The sequence below is a fragment of the Oryx dammah genome, unplaced genomic scaffold (assembly GCF_014754425.2).
Source record: "Oryx dammah isolate SB20612 unplaced genomic scaffold, SCBI_Odam_1.1 HiC_scaffold_25, whole genome shotgun sequence".
NCBI lineage: Eukaryota > Metazoa > Chordata > Mammalia > Artiodactyla > Bovidae > Oryx > Oryx dammah.
The window spans coordinates 36,511,605-36,538,265 of NW_024070209.1; the positions used below are offsets into that span (position 1 = coordinate 36,511,605).

General features: G+C 40.8%; 1 protein-coding gene across 3 annotated transcripts in view; it reads left to right on the forward strand.

Annotated features, from left to right (window-relative positions):
• The window catches only part of SPTBN1 (spectrin beta, non-erythrocytic 1), a 209,816-nt gene that overhangs the window by 491 nt on the left and 182,664 nt on the right, over nucleotides 1–26,661 (forward strand). Inside the window, exon 1 of one of the 3 annotated variants that reach the window (XM_040224838.1) lies at nucleotides 209–436. The exons of the other annotated variants lie outside the window; for them this stretch is intronic. The gene's annotated coding sequence lies outside the window, so the exon portion shown is untranslated. Of the gene's footprint in view, nucleotides 1–208; nucleotides 437–26,661 lie in introns of those variants that run through there. 3 annotated transcript variants of the gene reach the window in all.

Here is a 26,661-nt window from a genome sequence, read left to right on the forward strand (position 1 = left end):
CACATCCGCGGTGCACCCCGCGGCCGCCTTGCCTCATCTCCGGACGTATCGGGGCCGATTCCTCGTTCCTCCCTCCGCCACCTCTTCCCTCCAGCCGGGGGCCGCTGCGCGGGGGTGGTTGCCGAGTGGGCAGACGAAAGGGTATATTTTCAGGTGCCCTCCCTCTAGCCCCGGCTGGTGGCGAGCGGGGGCGGCGTTGACAGGGCCGGGCTCTGAGCGTAACGGTACGGGGGATGCGGCCAGGCGTGGTCCCGGCTGCGCCGCGCTGCAGCTGAACCGGAGGCGGCGGCCCGGCGCCCCCACTCCCGCCCATCCTCACTCCCGCCCCCCGCCCTCCCTGCGGTCCCTGCTCTCCCAGGGCTGGGCGGGAGCCGCCTCGGGGCGCGGAGCTGCCGCTGCGCCCGCCCTTCAGCTCCTGCCACCCTCTCTTCAACAGGTTTGTGCCAACGCGGGGACCCTCCGGGCCTGACTTTGGGGAGGTGGACTGGAAGCCCCTCTGGTCAGCAGCCCTCACACCACGCCCGCGGCCGTCTTTTGCGGGGAGCCTTCCCTTTGTTTTTGTGATAGGAAAGATGCCAAGTGCCTGCCATCAGATAGGGGTGGGGGGAGGAGTGTTGTGGGGCTCGGTACACAAGCTGTGCCCGTTATTTTTCCAGTCAAAAGCCGGGCGAGATAGGGAGGAGAGGGCGAGTGTGGGGGGGTGCTTCGGCGGCGGAGGAAAATGGATTCAGTCGGGTTTATCTGGACGGGGATGTGATTTTTTGGCAAGATGGATGGCTCCCGTTGCCTTCGCCGTGATGCAGCACAATGCAGCAGTATCGCAGCCTCCCTTGCTTCTCGCTGGCGGGGCTTGGCACGGCCACTGGGCGCCTGCGGCCCCCGCCCGGCCCCACCCAGGCCCAGGGCTGCCCTTGGCTGAGACCCGGAGCCGCTTCTACCTTGTCATGCTGCTTCAGCTGGATGGGGCGTCCGGAGGACCAGGTCACCTAGCTGTGATGGGGGGGAGAGGCTTCTCTTGGGGTGACCCCCGGCCGCCTCGCCTGTTGGCCGTTCTGGGATGAAGGGGTGTCCTGCAGTGCGAATGCGGGGCAGAGGGAGTCGGCCTGCGGCTGCGGACCGGAATGTAATCTCTAACCGAGGGACCTGAGCCGCGGTAGGGAGGGGCTGCGGGGAGAACCCGGCCCCAGCGGTGTGCGGAGGCCATGGTGCAGTCTGTATTGGGAGTCTCAGCGTCTTTTTGTGGATCACCTGTAATCCGTAAACCACAACCCAACTCTCCATCAATTTCGTCATATGTGGAAAATTGATGTTTATTAATTGAAGCGTTACAGCTACGGCATTATAGTACCTCTTTGATCAACACTGAGTATGAATTTTTCCTATAGGAAATCATTTTTTGAAATGAAACAATTGATATATTTTAGCTCATATGTCCCTGAGATATTTTTAAAAGATATTAACATGCAGTAGATTGTTTTAAAAGGAATTTACATACGTTTTTGACGGATGGTAAATGATTTCTTTAACCTGTATTTGTTTTAGTCGTTTGCTTTTTCTGTATTCAAATACAATGACATATTTGGATTCATTAAGGATTATTTAGTAAATGAGTGTTATGATTGATGGTACATTGGTATTCAGGTTGGTTTTGATAGACGGGTTAAGTCTCCCCGTCATGAATAGTGGGATTGTGGTAGTAACTAACTGCGTTTGTTTGTTTATATGTATGTATATTTTTATACACATTTTTTTTTGCAGGTGGGGGGCGGGTGGAGAAGGGCAGACCACCAAGGCCTGTGTGGCTCTATCTGGGTAGAAGGAGACGTTCCAGCGTCCTTGTCTATTTAGTCTGGGGTAATACACAAGGAATTTCCCTTCTAAATGCCACTTCTACAGTTCAGTGTGGAATGGCCAATGGGATACGTTTCAGATTGCACCCCTCGGCTCTTCTAGAATGTAGAGGTGGAAAGGGAATTTTGAGTATGCTAATTGGAAAGGAAGATCAGTGTTTCAAAGCAAGGGTGTGTCTGCTTTTATTTTTTAGATCTCTAATTAGTCCAGGTTAATGGCATTTGATTTTCTGTAGACCAGCCACAGAAGTAGAATCTATGGCAGATTGTGTGGTTTATGTGCCTCATTTTGAGTGTCAATAATAGAGGGCCATTAAAATATAGAATTTTTTAGATTTGGGCTTCGTTGTTGTGCTGGTTGTATAAAATCACGTTGCATTGAAATGTTTGGGAGTATTGTTTCCATGGATTATCCAAACATTTTGGATTTACTATGTTGTAAGAATATATCCTGTGTTGATGTCACCAGAGGTTTAGCTGTTCTGACTTAACCAGGTGCAGAATTCCATTAGGTCAAGCTCTTTGTAGCTCTGTTGGCCCTGGTCTGACCAGAACCTTCATCAGAGAGAATGAGAAGCATCGGGCCAGTGAAGAAAATGCTGTCACTTGGTGGTCTCCTGCTGTGCAGGCTTTCAGTAAAGAGCATCCCTTGGATGAGAGTAGTAACAACTGTCTGTGCTGTTGTTGGAGCAAGGGACAAGACCTTGCTCCCTTTGTGACAGACACATCCTTAGCAGAGACTTGACCGTGGCAGAGTTTCCCTGGAAGAGTATTAGAGTGGTTATTGTGTCTTGCTGTATTGACGTATGACTTTTCATGTAGAAATACTATTTTGAGATGGGAGGATTTTAAGTACTACTAAACAAACATAGATATGACAAGTGGAAATTATTTGATATTTTTATTGAGATAGTAAACTCTTCATTTTAAAAGCATACTCTTAGAATTTTAAAGCCCAACATATATATTTTTTACATGCAGTGATGTGATGCTCCATAATTATGTGGTTCTCACCACCACTATCTGCATTATAATCAAGGCTTAATTAATGCTCTGTGAATATCATTTATGGTTGTCCTGGTTTCTTCTATTGAGACTGTTTGGAATGTAAACCATTATTCCATAAGAAAAGAGCTAATACCTAGGCTAGAAGAGCTACTTCTTTAGCTCTGTGGAGGTGAGTAAAACCTCTTATGGAGTTCTCTTGTAAATTTTCAGTCTTTGCTGTTTTCCCAAAGCACCTTGTCTTTGCAAAAGACCTGGTTAAGTATTCTTGATTTTTGGATACAGGTGTCCTGTATCCAAGTTTTTGTAGTGTGGGAATAACGTCATCAGTCTCTACTTTGGGGGCAGAATGAAACTATCTCTACTCTTATATTTATATTTTTTAACATCGCCAGAGAAGGCATTTTCATGATGTCTCGCCGTAATCCTGAGGTTCAGTACAGGATCATTTATAAAGTGGATGCTTGTTGTGTATGTAAATTCTTAGAGGCCCAGTCTTCCCAAAGAGCATTTGCATTTTAACGTGACCCCTAAGTGATTTGTATGCACATTAAATCAAAAAACTGCTCTATACCTTCAGCTAAGGGACTTCCATATCAAAAGGTTCCTTCTGGTATCCTACTTTCGTCTTTTGATGAAGTATCAGCACATTTCCCCCCTTGCATCATTAAGAAATCGATGCACATACTATATTTAATACAGAAATACTTTTTAAAGTTTTTCTGTAACTTTTAAGTGGAAGAGTTCTATTATGTTTATTTAGACTAGTCAGTTTCTTTAGATTGTTTTCTAAAACACCTCTAAAGTTGAAAAAAACAATCTTCTCCTCCTTCTCCAGAAGATAGTGTTAGCTTTGAGACAGCAAAACTGGAGTCCAGGAAGCTAAACCCCTGAGCTCTACCTCTGGCATCTTGTTTTTTTCTCATCAGCTTTTCTTCCTGGTATATTCAATATCCTGACCATCTAGCCCATTTTTCCTCCCTTACAGTTGTTTTTTATTAAGTGATTTGTATATACAGAATAATGCTCATAAAAGATGCTACTGAATAACAAACCAGTGAACACACAGGCAGTCACCACCTAGTTCAAGAAGAAGAAACTGTCATACACTCAGAGTCACCCATGTGCCCCCCTATCATCCCGTCTGAAACAACCACAGCCCTGAATTTTGTGTTTATCATTCCTTTGATCTTCCTTATGGGCTATCCTTTTTAAAATTCTTATTTATTTTTGTATGTTTCTGAACTTTATATTATATAAATGAAATCCTACTCTATGTATTCTTCTGTGACTTGTCCTTCTAGATTAACATTCCTGAGACTCATTCATTTTGTTGCTGTAGTTCATTCATTTTCATTGCTGTGTAGTATTCCATCATGACTTATTTATTCTTTCTACTGTAGATGGAGATTTGGATTGATTCTAGTTATTTTTTTTTCTCCTTTTATAAAAGGACGGCTATGAATGGGTCCTCTGCATGTCTCTTATTAAGTATGTAGGGGTACATGCATATGCACACAAACGTTATTTTTCTCTCCTTCTCAGGAATGAAATTTGCCAGATCATAAGGTATGTGCGTCACCAACCTTACTAGATAATGTCAAACCTTACTAGATAATGCCAGAGTGATTGTACTGATTATATTCCTACTAGAAGTGTATAGCTGTTATAGTTGTTCTACAGCCTTGCCAGACTTCAAAATGTTTTCCAGTAATACTTGTGAAATGTTATCTCATTATGTTCTTTATTTGTAATTTCCCTGATTATTGGAAGTTAAGTATATATTATTGACCTTTTGGGTTCTTTCTTTTGTGAAGTCCTAATTTAGTCATTAGTCTGCATTTCTTTTAGCTATTTTCTGATTGATTGATTTAATATATATTGTCTTATAATCCCTTGTGGATTTCATGCGTTGCAAAAACTACTTCCAGGTTTATGTTTTGTTTTAAACTGTGGTTTCTTTTGATGAGCAATCACTCATAATTTCAGTAGAGTCATAATCAGGTTTTGTCCTTTAAGGTTTGTGAGGATGATTATGTTATTGCAGAATAACTTCCCTTAGTATGGGAAGAGCTTAGATTTTAGAGTCAAATAAATGTGGGCTCAAATCCTAAATGTTATTATATACCAGCCATGTGCTCACATCTAGGTCCTTGGGTTAGTTCATTACTCTTGAAACCACAGTTTCCTCATAAGTAAAAAGGGAATGATACTTCCTCATACAGTTGTGAGACAGCAGCATACAGTCCTGGGCACATAGTAGGTGTTTAGCTGATAACAGTTTCATTCCTTTCTCTTTGGACTACAAGCAGTACACTGACCCCTTCTTGGAGTGTTTTCTGAAAACTACCTTAACATTTTTATGTCAAAAGAGCTTTATTCTTTTATTTTTTAAAATTTTCTGTTACCAGTGGAATTTTTATATTGATTAACACAGGCTATGCAAGACCACTTAGTGAAAACCCTTTGTCAGTTCAGTTCAGTTTCCTGTTCTTGAAAGGAGTGTAATTATTGTTCTTTTACCAAGAAGCATTTATATGAATGTAATGCCTTTGCTTCTACTCTGAAGTTACTTTCCAGTATGGTTTTTAATGCAGTAAATAATTATTAAGTACTTTCTCTTGCCAAGACTTGTCATTGAGTTAGGATGATGGTGGTGTGGGCTGACCTACAGTTGAGTAAGAATCAGTTTCTGAATCCAAGGACTATATACTCCTACTGTATAGAATATGCCCTGTTGCTGTGATGGAGGACCCTGCCCACCCTGAGCCAGGCTGAGGAGGTCACAGGGCAGCCGGGAGGAGGGCTGGATGTTTGTGACAGTCGCCAGCCTCAAGACAACCTGGCTCTTACAGAAGAGCAGGTTTGGACACTGGTGTTAGGGTACAGGAAGTTCCCACGATGGAATTTTCCAACATGTACTTTCCTTTTCCATACAATAAAGTCTTCAACCTGAAAAAAAAAAAAAAAAAGAATATGCTCTGTATGTGTAGAAGATAAAAGATCTTTTACTGACCAGGTGTATGACTTCAGCAAGCCATTAATCCTTCTGGTCTCAGATCTAAATTTATAAAATGAAAAACTTAGGTGAAATCATGAAGAAATGAAGTGTTAGTTGCTCAATTGTGTCCTATTCTTTGTGACCCCATGGACTGTAGCCCGCCAGGCTCCTCTGCCCACGGGGCTCTTCAGGCAAGATATTGGAGTGAGTTCCCATTCCTTTCTCCAGGGGATCTTCCATAGTGAAGGTTAAAATCTGCCACAAGGGCACCACTCTCTGTGTCCCTGGCAGGCCTAGAAAATCAGTCAGGGCGCTATTTCCACAGAGCTGATCTAGAGCCCCAGAAACTCTCCACACAGTGTTTGAATCTAGAACTACCAGCTGATCGTATCTGCTACTTAGTTTTGAAGATCCTGTACATCTAACATTCTGTGATGATAGTTGAGTAACACAACATCAGCTATGTCCAAAACACATGGAACAGAGAGAAACTAGAAGCAGGGAGACAGGAACAAGATGATGGTGGGAGTCCAGAGGTTAAGGGAGCAAGTGATGGTGGAGGCTGAGAGAATGAGGAGGGAAGGGCTGGGAGAAAGGTTGTAAAGACCGGATCCTTTGCTGACTCTTTGTAGGATGACTGGATGAGAGTGGACCTGAGTGAATGAGAGATAAAATAAAGAGTTCATATTTGAATAATGACAGAGAACATGGTCGTCATCATGATGAGAGAAATAGACAAGTGAAGGGGAAGAGTGGATATCTCATTGGGAAGAAAATCAGTTTTCTTTAACTGTGCTAAATTTGAGGTTCTGGAAGAACTCTTAGTGGAGGTAATGTTTGAGAAATTGAAGGATACAGGTCAGGGCTAGGGTGACTGGGGAGAGGCTGTTGGATGTGGGGGTCCCAAGCCTTAGGCCCTGGAATTCCTTCACCAGATCACTCCATGCACTGATCCTGGGCAAGCTGCCTTGACCTGTCTTCAAGCCCCAGTATCTTCATTTGCAAAATGGTAGCAATGAGTTTCTGTCACAAAGTACTAAGAAAGTTGAGTGGAATAATCCAGTGCCCATCACAGTACATTTTAATTGTCATAAAATGTGGAAGTTTTGCTTAGTTTGTGTCACCTTTATGCTTCCTTTCAAATAAGTAGTTTGATTTATTCAGGAAAGATGCATTCCCATAAGCAATACCATCTTGCAGCTAAATAATGCTAAGTTTAGTCTATATTAAACTTGTCCCTGTGTCTAAATTATAGGAAAGGCAAATCTGATTACTACTTATTTTTAATAAACAAGAAAACGCTAAAATCCTTGTGCTTAGGGAAAGGATAGGAACATAGTTTATAAAAGAAGGTAACTACAAAGCCAGTAACCATATTCTGTTGTTCAAACTCAGCAGTAATATGAAATATTAACTAGAACAGTTAATTTTTCACTTAAATTGGTAGATAGGTAATGCTCTCTGGGATGTGGTGAGATTGGACCTCTGCATCACCTGTTGGAAGAATATTTGAATTAATACAATTGTTAGTACAGTAATAATATACATGTATTTATATATATATATAACCAAAAAGATAAAAGTTTATACCATTTGGACTGAAATTCCCCTTGTAGTTCTGTAATCGAAAGAAAGAATTAAAAATAAGGACAGGTTTTTAAACAAGAATTTTCTTAGCAGTATTAATAGTGAAAAAGCAAATGTGGCATAGTCAAATAGGATGGAATTCAATGTACTGCTTAAAAATAATGGTTTGTTAGAGTCTTACTGAAAAGGGCAAGTGCTAACAATATAATATTCAGTGGAAATATCTCTATGCAAAGCTGTATAATATGGTGTAACTCCTATTTTGTTATATTAAATAAAAGCCTGGAAGGAAATACATGAACATGTTACTGGTTTGCTTTGGATGGTAGGTTGATGGATGATTTCCTTTCTTGTATGAAAGGAAATTCCTATGACTTAATGTTTCTCATTTGGAGTTTTAAAATATTTTACAAATAAGAGTGAAATAAATAATATAATAGACTACCATAAGGATCTTTTTTTTCATAGCCAAAAAATCAATCAACCCTTTAATTTTTAAAAAAAAGAAAAGAAAAAAGTAAGCCTGGCCTGTTGTAGATTATTGTTAGGGAATAGTTTAAGATTCCAAAGGATGTCATATTTGTCTTCTGCTCTTATGTGGAGCAGCGGGAAAACATCAGCAGTATAAGTCACTTCTGAAGTGAGAGTTTGAGAGGGCTAGAATATTCACATATGCTGGAATGCTAGCTTGGCTTCATAGTCTACATCAGTTTAAAGAGTGGGGAAGACCAGGTTTCTCTTACTATGTCCAAACTGCACAGTTCCTCGAAGAGAGCAGTGGAATTCTGTGATGTATTTGTTCTCACTTGTAGAAGCCCAAACACTACTTCTGGAGCTAATTTTGTAACCATTAGACCATCAGGTTTCATTGGAATTGGTCAGAAATGCAGAAAAAATTCCAAGTAAAAATGTTAAAATAAATATGACTTCTGATTTAGATTTTCTTCCAGTTAATGGTTTCTTGGCATTTTGAGAATATTCAGTCTAAGAGTAGGAGGAATGAATTTTAATACTATCCTTTTTTTATGAAAATAGATTCTTATATAATGTTATATATGATATTTCTATATGCATATAATGATATCTTTTTGTCTGTGTGTCACATAAATGAGAAAGAGATGTATGTGATTGAAAATCCTCAGCCATGAAGGGAGACAAAGGGCTATTTTAAGACTTTTTAAGTGGGGAATTTTATTGAGATAGTGGTTTGAAGGTGAATCCCAGAAATGAGTCACTTTGTCCGTAGCTGGTGAGGGAAATGTTTGAGAGGAAATAATATTACTAATGTTTTCTGCTTTATGGTCCAAGTACTCAGCTGTACTCAGTTCAGTTCAGCTCAGCTCAGTCACTCAGTAGTGTCCGACTCTTTGCTACCACATAAATCACAGCACGCCAGGCCTCCCTGTCCATCACCAACTCCCGGAGTCCACTCAAACCCATGTCCATCAAGTCGGTGATGCCATCCAACCATCTCATCCTCTGTTGTCCCCTTCTCCTCCTGCCCTCAATCTTTCCCAGCATCTCTGCTTTAGAATCTGGAATGCCTTGCTGGTTCTGACATATTAAAACCTTGCTGGTTTTAACATATTAACTTGAAGCCATTAGCTAGTCAATAAAATCTGTATCAGAATATAATTAGAAAAATTTTAAATCCAACAGATGAACTAGGAAATTTAGAATGATGTATAATTAGAATTCATATTTTTGAAGTGTGTATGTTCCGTGTTTAATTTGTATAATTAAATATATCTCTGCTTAGTAAGTTCATTAGCCTAACAGTGGTTATCTCTGTGTATGGGATTGTGGAGGAATTCTAATTTCATCTCTCCATATTTTGGAAAATACTTAGCAATAAACTTTTGGCCTTTATCAAGAACATCCTGACACTTCCTGTAACAAACCTCGTTTTAGCTGGATAAAGACTAATGAATGAAATAATTAATTGGCTAAGTATACCCTATGTGTTTCTACTGGGGCTTTCAGAAATGCAGCATTCATAGTACTGAAGGTGTAAAGAATGCTGAAGTTTTGGAAAGATTTTTCCATGCCTCATTTAAATATGCAGTTTGTTAGAGCCTTGCCATTTCCGTAGAGTGTGGGAAAAGATGTAGAAACTGGGCCACAGGGGAGCCTGATAGGAGCATCCTCTGGGTGGAGGCCAAGCCTTTGGTTCTGGATGAAATTTTTTTGTTGTTTTCCTACCCTCTTGGGTGGCTGTTTCAGGGATAATTTTTGTCCAGGTATATTTGCTTCAAGGCCAAATCTAAATTTTCATGGGCTACACATTTTTCTGGAATGTTCTTCACCAGCTATACAGAGACTTTGGGGTGGGACAGTACATATTTTTATTGTGTTCTAGGGCTTTTTTCCCCTTTTATTTAAAGGGGAAGGAAAACCTAGATTCTTCTTTAAGACAATTCTTATTTATTTTTCTCTGTGATGTTTAAACATTTTCCTTTGTATTTTTTAACCTGTAGCACGGCAGTGCTCTGATAGTACAATTGTCTTAAAAGTTAAAATACTCATTTTTTCCACCTTTTTAAAATGCTTGAATTGTTGACAGTGTCTGCTAATTGTTTTTTCTGAACAATTTATGAAGAATATATACTTTAAAAAAATGTAGATTAGCATAAAATCATCACAAAATAAAAATTTTTTAAATGTCAGGAACTTCCCTGGTGGTCCAGTGGTTAAGAATCTGCCTAGCAGTGTGGGGTACATGGGTTCAGTCCATGATGGGGGAACTAATATACCAGATGCTGCGAAGCAGCTCAGCCCTTGTGCCACAACTTCTGAGCCCTGGTGCCACAACTAGAGAATCCCTGCGCGGCAGCAAAACGTGGTAACAGTCTTTGTGTTGCAGTGAAGATCCATGTGCCACAGCGAAGACCTTTGCTCCCGTTGTTCAGTCGCTCAGTCATGTCCGACTCTGCGACCCCATGGACTGCAGCAGGCTAGACTTCCCTGTCCTTCACCGTCTCCTGGAACTTGCTCAAACTCATGTTTGTTGTCAGTGATGCCATCCAACCATCTCATCTTCTGTCATCCCCTTCTCCTCTTGCCCTCAATCTTTCCCAGCGTCAGGATCTTTTCTAATGAGTCGGCTCTCCTCATCAGGTGGCCACAGTATTGGAACTTCAGCTTCAGCATCAGTCCTTCGAATCAATATTCAAGACTGATTTCCTTCGGCTTGACTGATTTGATCTCCTTGCTGTCCAAGGGACTCTCAAGAGTCTTCTCTAATACCACAGTTCAAAAGCATCAATTCTTCGGTGCTTAGTCTTCTTTATGGCCCAACTCTCACATCCGTACATGACTATTGGAAAAATCATAGCTTTGACTAGATGGACATTTGTTCGCAAAGTGATGTCTCTACTTCTTAATATGCTGTCTAGGTTGGTCATAGCTTTTCTTCCAAGGAGTAAGCGTCTTTTAATTTCATGGCTGCAGTCACCATCTACAGCAGTTTTGGAGCCCAAGAAATAAAGTCTGTCACTGTTTCCATTGTTTCCCCATCTATTTGCCATGAACTAACGGGACTGGATGCCATGAACTAATGGGACTAGATTCCATGATCTTCGTTTTTTGAATGTTTTCACATTCAAAGCTGTTTTGAATGCCAGCTTTTTCACTCTACTCTTTCACTTTTATCAAGAGGCTATTTAGTTCCTCTTCACTTTCTGCCATAGGGGTAGTGACATCCGCATATGTGAGGTTATTGGTATTTCTCCTGGAAATCTTGATTCTAGCTTGTGCTTCATCCAGCCTGACATTTCTCATGATGTACTCTGCATATAAGTTAAATAAGCAGGGTGACAATATACAGCCTCGCTTTACTCCTTTCCCAACCTGGAACCAGTCCATTGTTCCGTGTCTGGTTCTAACTGTTGCTTCTTGACCTGCATATAGGATTCTCAGGAGCAGATCAGGTGGTCTGATATTCCCATCTCTTTAAAATTTTCCACAGTTTGTTGTGATCCACACAGTCAAAGGCTTTAGCATAGTCAGTGAAGCAGAAGTAGATGTTTTTCTGGAACTCTCATGCTAAGACCTCAGTCAGTTCAGTAGAGTCGCTCAGTCGTGTGCGACTCTTTGCAACCCCATGAATCGCAGCACGCCAGGCCTCCCTGTTCATCACCATCTCCCGGAGTTCACTCAGACTCACGTCCATCGAGTCCGTGATGCCATCCAGCCATCTCATCCTTTGTCGTCCCCTTCTCCTCCTGCCCCCAATCCCTCCCAGCATCAGAGTTTTTTCCAGTGAGTCAACTCTTCGCATGAGGTGGCCAAAGTACTGGAGTTTCAGCTTTAGCATCATTCCTTCCAAAGAAATCCCAAGGTTGATCTTCAGAATGGACTGGTTGGACCTCCTTGCAATCCAAGGGACTCTCAAGAGTCTTCTCCAACACCACAGTTCAAAAGCATCAATTCTTCAGTTCTCAGCCTTCTTCACAGTCCAACTCTCACACGCATACATGACCACTGGAAAAACCATAGCCTTGACTAGACGGACCTTAGTCGGCAAAGTAATGTCTCTGCTTTTGAATATGCTATCTAGGTTGCTGATAACTTTCCTTCCAAGGAGTAAGCGTCTTTTAATTTCATGGCTGCAGTCACCATCTGCAGTGATTTTGGAGCCTCCCAAAATAAAGTCTGACACTGTTTCCACTGTTTCCCCATCTATTTCCCATGAAATGATGGGACCGGATGCCATGATCTTTGTTTTCTGAATGTTGAGCTTTAGGCCAACTTTTTTGCTCTCCTCTGTCACTTTCATCAAGAGGCTTTTTAGTTCCTCTTCACTTTCTGCCATAAGGGTGGTGTCATCTGTATATCTGAGGTTTTTGATATTTCTCCCGGCAATCTTGATTCCAGCTTGTGTTTCTTCCAGTCCAGCGTTTCTCATGATGTACTCTGCATAGAAGTTAAATAAGCACGGTGACAATATACAGCCTTGATGTACTCCTTTTCCTATTTGGAACCAGTCTGTTGTTCCATGTCCAGTTCTAACTGTTGCTTCCTGACCTGCATATAGGTTTCTCAAGAGGCAGGTCAGGTGGTCTGGTATTCCCATCTCTTGAAGAATTTTTCCACAGTTTATTGTGATCCACACAGTCAAAGGCTTTGGCATAGTCAATAAAGCAGAAATAGATGTTTTTTCTGGAACTCTCTTGCTTTTTCCATGATCCAGCGGATGTTGGCAATTTGATCTCTGGTTCCTCTGCCTTTTCTAAAATCAGCTTGAACGTCAGGGAGTTCATGGTTCATGTATTGCTGAAGCCTGGCTTGGAGAATTTTGAGCATTACTTTACTAGCATGTGAGATGAGTGCAATTGTGCGGTAGTTCGAACATTCTTTGGCATTGCCTTTCTTTGGGATTGGAATGAAAACTGACCTTTTCCAGTCCTGTGGCCACTGCTGAGTTTTCCAAATTTGCTGGCGTGTTGAGTGCAGCACTTTCACAGCATCATCTTTCAGGATTTGAAATAGCTCAACTGGAATTCCATCACCTCCACTAGCTTTGTTCGTCTTGATGCTTTCTAAGGCCCACTTGACTTCACATTCCAAGATGTCTGGTTCTAGATTAGTGATTACATCATCATGATTATCTGGGTCGTGAAGATCTTTTTTGTACAGTTCTTCTGTGTATTCTTGCCACCTCTTCTTAATATCTTCTGCTTCTGTTAGGTCCATACCATTTCTGTCCTTTATCGAGCCCATCTTTGCATGAAATGTTCCCTTGGTATCTCTGATTTTCTTGAAGAGATCTCTAGTCTTTCCCATTCTGTTCTTTTCCTCTATTTCTTTGCATTGATTGCTGAAGAAGGCTTTCTTATCTCTTCTTGCTATTCTTTGGAACTCTGCATTTAGATGCCTATATCTTTCCTTTTCTCCTTTGCTTTTCACTTCTCTTCTCTTCACAGCTATTTGTAAGGCCTCCCCAGACAGCCATTTTGCTTTTTTGCATTTCTTTTCCATGGGGATGGTCTTGATCCCTGTCTCCTGCACAGTGTCACGACCCTCATTCCATAGTTCATCAGGCACTCTATCTATCAGATCTAGGCCCTTAAATCTATTTCTCACTTCCACTGTATAATCATAAGGGATTTGATTTAGGTCATATCAAGACCTAATGCAGCCCAATAATAAATATTTTTTAAAATTACAAAATAATATTTATTAGAAAAAGAATAAATATTATAGAGCATATGGAAAATAAACATAAACACAAAGAAGAAAATTGAAGTTACTGACTCCATTTGGTGACCCCAGAAACATGCACCTGTCATTTTGATGTTTGTCTTTTAAACCCCTTTTCCCTCTGTACGTATTTGTTCATCTCATAAGTGAGGATCAATTCTCATACCTTAAGCTCAATATGTGAAGTTTTCACAGTCTAAATCATCCCTTGATATTTATCACCCTTCCAGTTTGTACACAAAGCATGATAGGACATAATATCTTATTATTATTGTTCATGTTTCAAACTGTGGCTTATGGATACTGTTGGTTTCCCTGAGTTGTTTTAGTGGTGAAGGTGTTAAGGAAAATGGCAAAGATTTAAAGAACCCCAAATGTGCTTATTACAGATACTTACTTTAAAAATTGTTTTACAGTGGAAAAGTACCAGAAATTAAGTTCTCATTAGATAATGTGTGCTTTCTGTTTTGTTTTGAGAGGAATTCCCATCAGGGTTGCATGAATTCCCTTGAGTGAGATCCCTCTATGCTTCAGACAACATCTGATTTTATTTCTGTCTTCAGATTTCAGAGTCTGAAACAGCTACCCTAGAAAGTGTCATGGATAGGATGGAGATGGTTATCATAATCTTGGTTTTAAATGTAATAAATTTTATGGGGTTGGGTTTGGTGGTAACTGTTGAAAGCACACAGTAGGGCTCTGCTTTCCTAGGGTCTTTCTGTTAGCTGAACTGTTGAGAGTTCTATCTTTGGATCCAGAATCTATTTATAGGAGAAAAGGCAGTATTGCATACTTGATTATGCAGACCCATTCCTTAAGTCTTGGGGCAGCCGATGGATGTGATGCGGATCTCGCTGGCGCTTCTCTGTTGCCTTAATTCTAGTAGTTGGCCTCTTGAACTCCTGAAGAAGGTGGTAAAATGATTTCTTCATATGCTGAGGGGAGGAGGGTGTGGGAAGAGGGGAGAAATGCCCTTTCATTGGAAGAGAAAGAAAGCCTTTGCCATCAGTTTCTGTGAGGTTCTTTGTGGTTCTCACTTGGGTTGGTTGGCCCCAAGGAAAAGTGGCAGATGACCTTCTTCCCATGTTTATACGCTAAGGCCAGTGGCAGCTCCTTGTGCAGTTTAGAGGGGAGAGCTGAGCTGGGCCCAGTGATGGGTGGAGCAGGGCTGGGTAGATGGATGGAGCAAGTTTGGGTGATGGAACTCAGATACATTGTGTGGACTTAACTCTCCCCAAATGAGGAATTCTTCAGAAACTCCCAATCTGATGGGAAACATTCTCTTTGAGGGTAGCCAAATGCTTGATGGTTAATGTGCCTGGGCTGACTGAAGCGTGGAGCTGGGAAGGGATCTCAGCTGACCTACAGGCAGCTACAGACATTGAGTCTTGACACGAGGGGAAGCATTGAGCCAAGACAGTGCCCAGAGTCTGGCCCTGGTACCCCAGGGTAGGGAGAGCAGGAGGCTGGAATGTAGCGTTGTCTGGGCCGCTGACTGGGTGAGCACACCTGACGCTGTTTTAGAAGGTGATGGTCAGCGCTATCAGTCGGGAGACTTCTCTGAAAGGGGTCTGGTCCTTCTCACAGTAAGGCTGACAACTCTGCTGCCAGCTGTCCTTAAATACCCATCTTATCTCCTGGGGCGGAGTCCAGGAAGCAGCCTGAACCTGGAGCAGAGACATTTGTGTGCCATTTGAGCAGAGGAGAAACGAGGGCACACTTTGTGTTTTATTCTCGTTTTATTTAAGGTGGGTTTTGTGTGTGTGTGTGTTTGATGGTTTTACGTCGGCATCCGCTGCTAAAAGAGTTCCTGAGTTTCCCTGATAATCAGGATGATTTCTCATTTTGAAAGGATTGTTTTGCTTTGGAAGTATGTGTTCCTCACAGTAAGAACATCAGCTTTCATCCTAGTTCTAAAAATCTCCTCTGATTCAGAAAGGATGAAAGTTTAATTAGAGAGCAGGCTAATTTATTGTCTTGTTCCTGAGGAAGACTGTTTCTTGTCTGTCAGTTGAGTTTAATATATCTTTATATACATATATTTATAAATATATATTTCCAGCTCTCAAGGATGATTTTGTTAGTATACATTTACATGAATATTTTAATCTAAATTATAGTATATATTTCCTTTGGACTATACCCTTGTTGAAATGAACTTGTTCCCATGAAATAGATATATCTCATGCTTGAGAACTGCTTCACAGTCTTCTCAACTTTTGAAGTGAGTAGTTATTTCATGTAGAGTGTGTGTCGATAGCTGGCCTATCACTGGAATGCTGTGCAGCTGTGCAGAGCATAAGGATCAAATGTGCTAATTAAATTTTTTTTTTTTTTTAGCAAGAATGGAATGTAACAGCGTGTGGTTAACCATTCCAGTTTGTTTTTGAAGAGGACTTTTTTTTTTTGGCCAAATATGAACAATCAGAGAGTACATTGACTTAGAGGATGTAATGCTATGTTAAATCATTCTTTTCATGGAGGTAATGGGACTCATTAAATACTGAGATTATTCTTTAAAATACACTCTGATTAATAATCTGCCTCAAAATGTAGGCAGTGGTGGCACGCCTGGGGTCTAACATCTGTAGTCAGGGTTTGAACTTGCTTTTGTCCTACTGTATCAATTCTCCTCCTTGGCTGGTGTGCACTCAGCCTTCCTCAGAGCACTGTCACACAGCATTTCCTCCCAGTTTGAAATATTCTGATCCATCTTTTGGGAACCCATGTGAATTAGATCATGTGGATTTAGCTGCATCCACGCAGATGGTGGTCTGATTTTTTTTTGGTCAGACATTGTGCAAAGTGAACGGATGGGAATAAATGGCAGGTTGGTTGTGTAATGTGGCAACATTTTACTTAGTGTGTCTTTAAAGATAAGTGGGGTGAGATTCCAGCAAAACTGTGCATAAAAAGTCGGAATGTGTTGGAGAACTGCCAAGACTGGGAGCAAGCTGTGTGAGGAGCACTGATGCAGCTTTGTCCTGTCTTAAAATAGCCACCATTTAACAAAATATCTTGAAACTTGTCATTTCACTTGAGCAAATAAGTGAAACAGAGGTGGTGGCTTTCATGTTTAGTTTAGCAAGGTTTATTTTTACTGATTTATCTTTTTGTTCCAGTAATCTTAAATCTTTTGACAATATGGAGGCAAATATTTCTGTGTAACATCAAATCTTGAGTGGTTTTCCCTGGACTAATGAGACCTCACGTGGAGCGTCCTCTATCCCACCTATTCCACTCACTGCAAAATATGCAGTCTTTGTGGTTTGAATGAAAATCGGGACCCTGAAGTTAAAAAAAAAAAAACTCCTATATTTTATATATCTGATAATCATTTTGATATGAATTATTGATGGTTGGATGCTAAAACATTGTAGAAGTAGAGCAAAAGGCCTTGGTTACTGTCCTGCAAATTTTATTTTTCCTTTGCTTACTCACTTTTTGACTTCGTTCACTGGCCATTTGTCTGCAGTACTTGATTTCTTATGTGTATTGATGTGCTGTGTAACTGTAGCCTTTCAATTTTTTTTTAATTGAAAGTCTTGTTTTTTTAAGTCAACATGATAAGAACAAGGTGGGTGTGGGGTGGAGATGTGCAGTCTTGCTGTGCATGTCAATTGCAGCCTGATGGTGACATGAACAGCACATGTGGAGGAGCTGAGGGGGCTGGATGAAGGCAGGGGGCTGCCCGTGTGGACAATCTGAACAACCTATCAGTTTGGGTTCTATGAAGATGAAATTTTCTGAAATACAGTATTTGGATTACTGAGTGGAAATAAAAATGGAGGATTTAGATGTTAAATATAATATGAAAACAGTGAATGAACTTTATCTTAAAGGGCTTATATACAAACCAAGTTCCTAGTAAGAATTTTCTAAAAGTTTGTATTAACAGATATCTTAATTATTCTCTAATTTAAAATCCATTAGAAGTCTGGACTTAGAACTAATTGCAATAATTTTATAGCTTTTTAGGGGACCATGCAAATGGCTTCGTTTCTTTTATGTTGCCATCTTCAGATTTATATTTTGAATTTTGCTTTGCCACTTTTAGTATCTTACATATATTTCAGAGGGCTTCTCCTTGTATAGAGACATCATTTCTGGCTCTATGTAGGTGCCTCATAGAGAGGCAGATACTTAATAATTCTTAGGCGTTTGGTTAGTAGAGTTTGTGTTACTTTTCTAGGTGTGTTTCAGAATCTTTGAAGAACATTTTGGTTTTTTACAACATGAAAAAGTTGTGTAGAAATTGTGGAGATACTTCTCACAAGAATTGATCTTTTTCATTCTTAAATGACAAATGAATTCTGTATGTAATACGGTTGACATATTGGAAAATCTATGATTTCTAAATTTTTTTAATTATGTTTTTTCATTTCCCTTCTTTTACACATTCCGTGTCTTTTAAAACATGCTCTTGAATAGCCATACTGGTAAGTTGAGTTCAGAGGGTGTGAAATGTGAGCCAGAGCCAGCAGCCTTCCCTTTTTACTTAAACCATAGTCTGATCTGCTTGTGAGACTCCATTTTAGGTTGTTTTCATTTCAAATCATTCCTTTAATACGGCACAAGAGTTCAGTCATTCCCTGTAAACAGTGAAAAAGCAAGCAAAAAGGAAAATATTTGAATATCGCTTTTCTGGGTTTTGGTCTAAATTAGAAAATTATTCATTTCAATTTTATACATGCATATCGCATTTTATCTCTCTCTCTATGCCTTGTATTGTCAGAGCTTATAAGACTAGGAACAAATAAAGTTAGCATTTAAAGTATTCCAGACATACAAATTTACAAGAATTTGCTTATGTATGTTGGGAGATGCACAGAACAGACCCATGGTTTTAATTGGTTCTTTGTGCCCTGTGAAGGCAGATGGAAACATTACAGACATCTGCTGTGGATGGCAGTGGGGTGGACAGGTGAGGACCACATGGAAGTTCATACCAGGGGTAGGTGGAGCAATGAGTTGGTTTATGAAATGCTAGCTGCCTTAGATGTTTCTACAGCTGTTGTCAGCTAGCTGAAAATAAATTGAACTTGTTGAAATGGGAAGAATTTGGCTGTCTGAATAGGCTTAGATAAAATACTGCTTCAGATGCCTATAAAAATGTCTATTGTAACATTATTATATTAGAAAACAATGGTGATAACCCAAATGTCTGTCACTGGTAAATTAGAGGAAGGAATATTATGGAGACAGTACAATATAGTGGCTTAGAGTGCTCATCCAGAGGCTGCCTGGGTCTGGTCCCCAGCTCTCCCATGGAGTCACTTTGTGACCTTGGGCAAGTCATTAACCATACTCTATCTCAGTTTCCTCATCGGTAAGATGGGGTCAGTTGTAGTACACACCTTGGAGAGTTACTGTGAGGATTAAATATGTTAATGTAAGTGAAGTGATGAGTCTAATACCTGGCAAATAAGTAGCTATTAGTTTTTATTAGACTGATAAAAGTACTATTATTGAAAACCTCCTAATAACATGGAACAGTTTTTAAAATAAAGGGAAAAAAGCAGAAGATGGGATTATATAAATGATGTGATTTCAACTATATAGAAAAACAAAAAAAAAACCCAAAGGAAAAGCGATAAGAAAAATGCAAGTATTAATTTTGAGGGGAGAGTGATAGGATGACTTGTGATTTTTGCTTTTGTGTCATTGCTTTTCTGTATTTCCCAGTGTTCTACAGTGAGTACATCTTACTTTTATAATTTGAAAAAGTAAACTTTTTTTTGAGAAGTGCCTGTTACCCTTTGTAAGTGATTAGTATATTGATTATAAGAACATCCTGTTTATTCTTTAAAAGCTCAAGGTCTTTCATTTGGAAGTTTGCCCCTTTTTGATTCTATAATACTTTCACATTTGCATTAGAGTAATGATACTCCAAACTATTTTTTTAAGCTTCCTGATTTAGATATTTCTACTAATTCAGACTAGCAGTATAACAAAAAGAATATAGACACCTATAGTTACATAAATACCATTTATTAGTGGTATGATCTTAGGCAAATTAATAGAGTTTTGGTTTTCTCATGTGAAATGGAGATGATGTGAAAAGTTACCTACCAACTATCACAGAATCAAGATTAAAAGTAGCAATCTGTATACTGTTTCTGAGTCTGGCACAGTATGGGCACTGGTTGAGTGATATTAACTGCTGTCACTTCTACTTGTGCCAACAAACTAAACTGCAGGCAAACTAAACTTGGCCACTTTAGTTTAGTCCATGCCATGGTATTTAGTTCTAGCTCACTGATCTTTTGCTCTTGACTTAAGATTCTGTAGGCCAAAGTGGCGGAGAAGGCAATGGCAACCCACTCCAGTACTCTTGCCTGGAAAATCCCATGGACAGAGGAGCCTGATAGGCTGCAATCCATGGGGTCGCACAGAGTCGGACACGACTGAGCGACTTCACTTTCATGCATTGGAGAAGGAAATGGCAACCCACTCCAGTGTTCTTGCCTGGAGAATCCCAGGGACGGGGGAGCCTGGTGGGCTGCCGTCTATGGGGTCGCACAGAGTCGGACACGACTGAAGCAACTTAGCAGCAGCAGCAGCAGACCAAAGTGGCCTTCTTAAAGATGCATTCTCGTTGTATCTATCTACCTTCCCATCCTTCAAATATTTCTATCTCTATATGTATCTTGTCTCTTAAGTCAACTCATTGATTTAAGAAAATCCATCCCCCGCATCCCCACAAAGCGTATTAGGCAAGGTAACTGGTGCTGTAGTAACAAACCTCTCTAAAATTTCAGTGGTACAGAGGTGCATTCCTCTTTCATACTCTGTGGCCATCATAGGGTGGCAGGGTGCTCTCCCCCATTTGTTCTCCCTCAAGAATTCTGACTGATGGGTCCATATGAGTTAGTAGCCAGAACTAGTCACGTGACCTTGCCCAGGTGCAGGGAGAGCAAGGCAAGTGTAATATGGGTGCCCACGTGACCAGAAAGAGAAGAGATTGGGTATGTGTGGGCATTAAAAGTTTCTGACCAATCATAGATGATAGTGTAGGTATGTAGTATGATCTAATTCGGCATTCCTTATCAAGTTCTTCGAAGTACTAGTTTTGCAGTATGTTAACGTGTTATTTAAAAAGAGAATGCCAGGCAAAGCAGACTGTAATGGGTTTCTTTAGTAAAGAACTTCTCAGAGCCTTTATAAATAGGCATTGTAGAAAGAAGAATGATGTATGTTTCCCAGACTTCGCTGACTTTGGAGTTTTTTTCTTTTTTTCATAGCTTCTCTTAGACCATGGTTTCATAGGATATGCTTTGGGATGCTCTAGTCTAGTCTGTTCTCCTACAAAGCAAAGCTATTAGAATCATGTTTTAATTATTACATATGCTGAGAAGAAGCTTTGTTTTTATCCTTTGCTAGAAGAGTTGATTGTTTGAAGAGTCTGGTTTCTGCTATTATGAATCAAATCACAGGCAGTGTTGTTTTAAAATTTTAGTCATTATTGATTACATGCCTGTGTTGAATCTGTAAGGTTTTGTTTTCATTTAGTTGCTTTTGTGTTCTAAACTTACCATTGAAAAGAGAAAGGTAAACAAACCACTACCTCACATCTTTGTGGTGATAAAAGCCTAAATTGGTTTGAGCAGATGGCCTAAACATATATAATTGTTTATTGGTTTCTGCATTTTTCTTGATTCTCTCTGACTTTCCATTACAAATTTTCTAGAAGTTTCAATACTACTGAAATGAGGGCTCTGATAAGAAGCAGAGAGACAGGTTTTGTCAAGAGGTATTACTTATTTCTCTACCAGAAGGCTTTGGTTTAGTTTAAACATGATGCTTGTTGCCAGGGATTTTATGCCTGCATATGTAACGAATCTCAATATGCAAATTTTCACTGAAATGTAAACTTCATGTGGTAAAACTTTGGGTGAGAAGGTGCTCCTCCTGTTTCGTAACTATGTGTGAGTAGAACTTTATCGTTACTAACTCCCCAGACCGTTGAGCTTATGGGTTATTTCAAGTGATGAATTCAGTTTCTGTGAAAAATCATGTGAAATCCAGGCTGAGAATTCAGTTTTTATTTTCTGTTTTTTTTTTTTTTTTTTCTCCTTTTGTGAGTGACAAGACGTGAAGGGCCATTGCTGTTACGTGACAGAAAACACGCTTTTAACTCCATCAGTTGAATCAGCAGCCCCTGTCCCACCCCTTTCTCACTGCTGTTACAGTTAGGACCTGACCAGCATATGTGCTTTCTGAAGGTGACTTGTGAGGATTTGAGGCAGGAGAAAAAAAGCTTCTTTGGAGCCATGATTCCTAGCTTTGTCCTTTTTGTTGATTTTACTGTCATTGTAGAAAAAGCATTCATGACCCGTCACAAAAATAAACATTGGAAACCATTTTTCACATGGCCTGGGGATGACCAGAGTCAAGCTTAATGTATCAGCGAGTATGACAGACACAGAACATAGTTGCTTACCAAAGGCTGCTCCTGGGCCAGGTCACAGGACTGTCATCTCTTAAGGTCTTTGACCCCCTCAGATGCTTGTGTTGGCTTTCTGCAAAGATAACTTTGGTTTAAGTCTGCTTTTAAGAGAGGAGTGTTGATTTCCTCACCTTTGGGAACTTGTGAAAAAAGGGAACGTTAGTCGCTCAGTCGTGTCCGACTCTTTGTGACCCCATGGACTGTAGCCCACCAGGCTCCTCTGTCCATGCGATTCTCCAGGTGAGAATATGGAAGTGGGTAGATCCCCGTTCTCCAGGGGACCTTCCCAATCCAGAGATCAAACCCAGGTCTCCTGAAATACAGGCAGATGCTTTACTGTCTGAGCCACCAGGTAATGCTGTGCTTCCGTGGACCATCCTTGTGGACCAGCCAGCTGAGAAGCCAGATGTTAGGAGAGTTTGTGGTGGAGCAGAGTTTTTACATTGTAGGTTGCAGTGGAGAAGGAAATGGCCACCCACCGCAGTAGTCTTGCCTGGAGAATCCCATGGACGGAGAAGCCTGGTGGGCCACAGTCCACGGGGTCGCAAAGAGTCGGACACGACTGAGCGACTTCACTGCTACTGCTAGGTTGCAGTGCACAGTCAGGAAGACTGAAGGAAGCGCACAGAATCAGAAGTTTCAGAATCAGGCTGGGCCCTGTGGGCCTTAGTCCATCCACTCCTTTGTGTAAGGAGGAGGTAAGCTGGGAGAGGCCAGGGGGAGTCCTACGACTTCAACTGTTAAGGGCTGAAATTACCACATTAAGTGGGTGACACTTTCTGTGAAGCATTTGCAACTATGTGGGAACACTCAGTCTGCTTGTGACCATTTCCTTGTCCCGAGCCTTGAGAGGCATCTTAACCTGTCCTTAATGGGACCACTTGTCATGCATTTCACGATGAGGTATATGAGGGGAGCCTACAGGTTATTAAAGTTCCTGTTCGCTTTCTTTATGCTGTCAAACTAGCATTAATGTTTGTTGGGAAGCATTTATTGGGAAAATCATGTTTTATCGAAGATTTTATTAGAAAAAAATTTTATTATTATTATTATTAGGGAAAGACGGGAAGTTCATTGTATATGGAACTAAAAACCAGCACAGGGCTTTCCCAGTGTCTCAGTGGTAAAGAATCCACCTGCAGTGCAGGACACTTGCAGGAGATACGGCTTCCATCCCTGGGTCAGGAAGATCCCCTGGAGGAGGAAACGGCAACCCACTCGAATATTTGTGCCTAATCAATCCCATGGACAGAGGAGCCTGGTGGGCTACAGTCCATTTGATTGCAGAGGAGTCAGACATGACTGAGCGACTAAACAAACAGTGTGCTCACCTTTGTTTTAATAAAAATAGCCACAACCGTGCTCTGGCTGCCTCGACCCAGCTGAAGGAAGATGAAGGTCATTCCAAAATAGAAAAAGATCTAGTTAAATATTACTCTGATTAGTTAAGTAAGTTTAAAAATTTTCAGACCCTGTGATGTGGATATAGCTTAGCTGAGGAATTCTCTCTGCTCACAGATGATTTTTACTGGGTATTATCAATGATTTAAAGGCAGATAAGGGACAGATGTGAAAAACATGACCCTCACCTCTCTCCCCCTTTACCCCACGTTGATTTGTAACCATGTAGGAATCCTAGGGTATAATGGATAGATGGGAAAAGGTTAATCACATCTCATTTTGGAATCCTCTTCCTAGAAGTTAGGACTGGGTCCCTATGTTTCAGTGGCTGGTTTCTGCTTCTGGAGCTGCACTGCCTAGGTGGAGCCCCGCCTTTGCTACTTACTGATGGTGGAGCTTTGGTAAGTGACCATGTGCCCATCATCCAAACTGGGTAATTCATGAGCATTTGAATAACCATACCAGCACAGCGGGCATAAACTGGGACTGTCTGAGGTGAGCTAGAAAATCTTGTCCCCCTAGTTTTGTCACATTACCTAATCTCTGTGTCTTGGTTTCTTCCCCTTGTAAAGTGGATGTGATAACAGTACTCACTTCTTAGAGGGTCAGAATTAAGTGCACGGATGCACGTAAGGGCTTTGGAATGTCGTTTGGCACATCGTAATTGTTCAATAGAGTTATTTATTTTAAAAAATACTGTTTACTGTGCTTAATTCACATAATAATCCCTTATATATTCAGTTTACTTTCTATTGTCTTCATGTGATTTCTCCATAGCAAGTTTTGCTTTTAATTTTATCTAATAAATAATAGCATTTACTAATGACTTCTTCCATTTAGGGTACCATCATACTTAATGACTTGTTATATCTGAGCCCTTTACCCCTGGCACTGTTTTATATAGTTAGCATCTGTGGTCCAGAGAAGCATAAAATTAGGACTCTTGTTTATCAGGAGGTGGCTAATTAGTAGCTGCACTAGAGGGCACAGTTTTCACAGTTGACCTTGAGATATAGGAATGGTTGGGTGCTTGAGTCCCCAAACTAGGCTTCTTTCTTGCCTCTCTCAAATTGAATTTTCCCAGCATACTGATACGTAGGGTTGCCAGATTTAGGAAAAACAAGCAAGACTACTTAAAGTTTAAATTTCAGATAAACAGCATATCATTTTTAGTGGAAGTATGTCTCATAGAATATATATGGGATGTACTTGTACTAAAAGTTCATTGTTCATCTGAAATTCACCTTTAACTTGACATCCTGCATTTATCTGGCAATTCAGTTATATAGTTGAAAAAGGTTTTTTATCCAGCAACCCACATTCAGATGTGTATACAAAAGTATAATCCCATTCCTATTAGAAGTACTGTGTCAGCTTTTAAAACGTCCATGTTTTTTATCCTCCGTTGGAAAGGACAGTTGAGTTGTTACTGAGTGGCTGCTGCTGGGTATCCACTAAGACCAACACAAAAAGGACTTCAGTCTGATTTGCCACAGCCTCAGGGATTACATTTGCTCCATGAGAACTTCTTGGCTGTGAGTGTGGGTGGACTCGGTCCAGCTCTTTCTCCTTGGAGGGGAGTCCATTTGTTAAGGTGAGTGATTTTGGAGAGTTCTTAGTTTGAGATTGAACTACTTTGGTAATAATTTGGGAAAGGGGATTTAACTTTGGATCATTTATATTTCACTTGTAGAGGCAAGAGCTGTTAAGAGTGACCTTCAAATACTCTTCCCATTAAAATCACTTCTTCCGATTTTTTACTTTCCCGTAGTGTTGTCTATTAGCTGCTGAAGTTTTTGCATCAGCCTTGGAACTCTGTTAGCATTCAACCTGAAGGGTTCTGTGTACCTTTGGGAAATGCTGATTGGAGGATTAGAGGTCTTGTATTTTTTCTTTTTTGCACTCTGGATATGATGTCTCTGTTAAGCCAAGTCTCAGAGAAAAAGCTTCACCTGGTTAATGATACACTGGGTGAAATTAGTAATGGCAAATGAAGGTTGCCACTGTCTGCTGGAGGACAGTGAGACAGAGTGAATGGGTTATGGACCAATGCTGGCATCTTAATTGCTACCATTTAAAAAGTTTAACATAGCCAGTCAAAAAGCACAGGTTTCAGATTATCTTTTGAAGAAAAATGCACAGTGGTGAGAGCTTACTCTGAGGCACAGATAGTGTGTGGGTGGGTTAGCCAAGGCGAGAAAAAATCCAATTATAGAGCTGTTTGTTCAGAGTATCCGATTTTGAGATGGATTTTATTGTTAACTGGTGGCTTTCCAGAAAATAAATTATTTATGTGTAAGGACTCGTGCTAGCTAGGCTTTGAATGCTGATGATTATTTGGAACAACTCTTTCTTTCCTTTTGGAGCTGGTCTCCTCATCATTACCTTTGATGGCCTTTTGCCTTTGGACAGAATTTGCTTCTCAGGCTACAACAAGCCTGAGGTTTATCTGACTGTAGTAGAGTTAATTTGCAGGATGGATTGAATATTCGACCTAATTGTTTAAATGGCTTAGTACTTGGAGGTGTCTGATTGGATGAAGGTTGGCTCTTTATGGTAGGAATTTTCACCTTTTAGAGCAGTGATTCTCCATCTTGGCAGCACATTGGAAATCCACTTGAGATTTTAAAAATGCAGAAATCTGGGTCCACCCCTAAAGAATTTGGTTAAATTATCTGGGGTGCAGAATGGGCACTGTGGGGCTTTTAAGGGTTCCCCAGGTGATCCCAGGAGAAAGCAATGGCACCCCACTCCAGTACTCTTGCCTGGAAAATGCTATGGACGGAGGAGCCTGGTAGGCTGCAGTCCACGGGGTCGCTAAGAGTCGGACACAACTGAGCGACTTCACTTTCACTTTTCACTTTCATGCACTGGAGAAAGAAATGGCAACCCACTCCAGTGTTCTTGCCTGGAGAATCCCAGGGACAGCGGAGCCTGGTGGGCTGCCGTCTATGGGGTCACACAGAGTTGGGCACGACTGAAGTGACTTAGCAGCAGCAGCCAGGTGATCCTGGGGCTTCCCTGGTGGCTCAGACAGTAAAGAATCTACTTCCAATGCAGGAGACTCAGGTTCAGTCCCTGGGTTGGGAAGATCTCATGGAGAAGGGAATGACTACCCACTCCAGTATTCTTGCCTGGAAAATTCCATGGACAGAGAGCCCTCCAGG